Raw genomic sequence first — 3,815 nt, 5'->3', positions numbered from 1 at the left:
CACAAAATGACCACATTCCCACACGCAAGTGATTGACACCTTGTCGAAGTAGTGTGTACTAATGCAATACGATGGTACACGCCGCTAGCATTATTCCCGCGTAGGTGCTGTATGTATTGTCACCGCCATTAGCCGTGACATTGTGTTATAAACACAAAAAGATACATGGACTGTGTGGGAGAGGGAATTGGTGACTGGAAGACAAGACTGTTTATGATCACTCACAACGGAGAGTCACAAGGAGGGTTCAAGAGGCCACAGAGATGACTTGAGAATTCCCCTCTGATTTTCTCCCAAGTGGACTTGTCCAAGTGGACAAGTCAAGCACTTAATAATAATACCACATGCATTGTTGTACATACAGTATGTTGCAGTGCCTTCACATTACACTCATGACAAGTTGACAGGAATTACAATATGCAAAAGCAAGAAGGGGGAAAGGGACAAAAAGCATTAGTAATCTATTGAAAACAACATTCCATCCCATTCTGTGAATCGTAAAATTATTACAAACAGTATAATACACCACTGGTGTATATACAGCGTCATCCATACACTATGAATCAGACAGGAGCTCTTTGGAAATTAGGAGTTTTCATTGTCATTATGTGAGCCGTTATGTAAGACTCCTCCCTCGGACGCTGCCTTCAGAGCAGTGTTCCTCCCTAAGGGCTCACATTGTACCCAGTGAGAAAAGGAATCGGCCCCACACACCACGAGAGCTCCCTGGTGATTGCGATACAGATGATCTTCATCCATTTGTCGGCTGCACCTGCCACCCATTCACTCCCAAATACACCTGACAGCTGCACATCCTGGGAAGTATCGTCCTCCTGATTCTCAAGAAGGGATCTACTTGGTGGGAGGGTGAGGAACAATTTCCCCAGAGCTAATCTGATTCAGTCAATAAAGCTGCAGCAGTGTTCCCTCAAGGTTTCACTTCCAATGACATCTGTAATTAGACTGCTACAAAAATCAACACAATCTGCATACATATGCTGTGTTTGGCTAAGTAGGCCAACAAAACACAACAGAAGTTAGAAGTGTGAATAGAAGCACACATAAATAATACAGCTTTTCACAATATATGACTTGGACAAAGAAGCTAAAAGCTTTCATAGCAATGTGTTCTCCATAGCATCCTGGTACTCACACAATTATTGACCAATTATACCACTTGATGGACATTAAGCTGAGAGGTTTCAAACAACGGGATGTCTTTCTGTCTGATGAAACTGGATCTCATGATCATGGAGGAATGGTTCATAATGTCATGAAGCAACATTTTCCAAAAGGGTCATTACGGTGGTGGGGGAATGCTGGAGTCTATCCCAGATGACTTTCTGCGAGAGGTGGGGTACACCCTCGGCTGGTCGCCAGCCAATCACAGGGCACATATAGACAAACAACCATTCACACTCACATTCATACCTATGGATATTTAGAGTCGCTAATGAACCTAGCATGTTTTTGGAATATGGGAGGAAACCGGAGTACCCGGAGAAAACCCACGTACGCCCGGGGAGAACATGCAAACTCCACACAGAGATGTCCAAGGAGAGAATCGAACCCAGATCTTCCCCCGACTGTGTGGTCAACACTTGACCACCGTGTAGCCCCAAAAGGAACCAGTTTCCTTAATTATCTAGCACTTATCCTGTTCAGGGTGAAACTCTTCGTAAAGAGATATCAAAAGTTTGGACATCCATTAAATTATATGCCAAAGTGACACTACAACCTGAAACAACAATAATAAACATTCATACCACTACGATAAATCAAAATTAAACATTAATATCTTCATAAGGGGAAAAAATGACTGCTCTTGGACTGCATTTCATTCAGGTGTGCAGGTGTACCTAATGTGGCCACGCACAGCTGCTACTAGAGGTCAAGTTTGGGAAAAGAAGTCGTCCATCTCTCAAAGCCTCTTTCTGATGTTGAGTGACCTGGAAGTAAAAAGTAACAGAAGGCATTCCCGCCCACTGGCTTTACCGGACTGCTCTCCCCTCTCTCTCCTGTGACACACACACACACACACACACACAAAACAGCTTATAATACCCAACAATGTTTGACATTTTTTTTGTCCATTCATTCATTCATTTTGTACTGCTTATCCTCACGAGGGTCGCGGGGGTGCTGGAGCCTATCCCAGCTGTCTTCGGGCGAGATACACCCTGGACTGGTGGCCAGCCAATCACAGGGCACATATAGACAAACAACCATTCACACTCACATTCATATTCATCAATTTGGAGTTGCCAATTAACCTAGCATGTTTTTGGAATGTGGGAGGAAACCGGAGTACCCGGAGAAAACCCACGCATGCACTGGGAGAACATGCAAACTCCACACAGAAATGGCCGAGGTTGGGATTGAATCCTGGTCTCCTAGCTGTGAGGTCTGCGCGCTATCCACTCAACCGCCGTGCAGCCTGGGTTTTTTGTTGTTGCCTGGAAATGATGTACATGTCAAGAGCCCTGATGCCGATACTAGAGTGTTGAAGTGATCTGGTTCTTTCCTGACTACACTTCCGGAACACAAGATCAGAACAGCTTGCTGACACCGCCAACTTGAACTAAAAGAGGCGAAAGGTACAGATTCTTTGAAATAAATGACTTACAAGTGCTGACAGCTGCTGGCAAGCCAATTTAACTGCTAAAGTTCAAAGTGATTGCCTAGAAACAACAAATACAATTCACAATTCAACATCTTGGAAAAAGTTTCCCTCCTCCCAAAAAAGCGAACATTTCCTTCCAATTCTACTTCCCATAGATGCAATGACCAGGCGTCCCAATACATTCTTCGCTAGGACCATTGAGTGACTTGTGTGTCTCTGGTGTTGGAAAATAAATGTTTCCTCACCCCAACAAGGCCAAAAGGAGCACTTATAATTTGCAGAGGCAAGCATCAATAAAGTCTTGTCACCAGAGTTGTGCAGCCGTCTGAAATTATTGAGTACATTTCCACAGGTGACCTTGAAGTGCAGGCTCAGGTTTCTGGGAAAATAGAAAGCTGCAGGTCTGCTTGTCAAAGAAATGATTGACGATGAAGATCAATGCTGAAAAAACACAAAGCGGGTCACCAGATAATGAAAGCTGAGAGTTTCACTTCATCTTTAATCCATCCTCATGAGCCCCTTAATATTTTTCCTGCTGCACCATGAAGGCAATCTTTCATCCTGCAAGTGGCCTTGTCATTTTTCTCCACACTGATACATCATAGTTCTCATTCTCATGTGAAGACATGACATGTGTGTTGATTACATCTTTGGGTAGGAAAGAATTACCATAACTTCATCTAAAAAAAAAAAAACAACAACAATCAATTTAATTTAATCCCAATCTGCAGTAAAAAGTACATTTTTAATGAAATATTGATGCTGTACAATAGGGTTGGGCAAGCTACAGCCCAGCGGACAAAGCACATATAGCAGCTTGTATGAGACGTTTACAGATGAAACAAGACAAATCATTCATTCATTTTCTACCGCTTTTCCTCACGAGGGTCGCGGGGGTGCTGGAGCCTATCCCAGCTGTCTTCGGGCGAGAGGTGGGGTACACCCTGGACTGGTCGCCAGCCAATCACAGGGCACATATAGACAAACAACCATTCACACTCCCATTCATACCTATGGACAATTTGGAGTGGCCACTCATCCACCGTGCAGCCCAAAACAAATCATTCCAGGCTAATATTACAACTAGTCCACAGATGTCAACACTACCAGTTTTGCCAGGAGGCTCCACAAAGAACACCATTGGAGGCATGTCATCAACCCTCCAATAAAATAATAAATCATAAAAAGTCAG

This window comes from Doryrhamphus excisus, chromosome 10, assembly GCF_030265055.1.
Source record: "Doryrhamphus excisus isolate RoL2022-K1 chromosome 10, RoL_Dexc_1.0, whole genome shotgun sequence".
In the NCBI taxonomy this organism is placed as follows: domain Eukaryota; kingdom Metazoa; phylum Chordata; class Actinopteri; order Syngnathiformes; family Syngnathidae; genus Doryrhamphus; species Doryrhamphus excisus.
Note: the sequence above shows the minus strand (reverse complement) of the source record.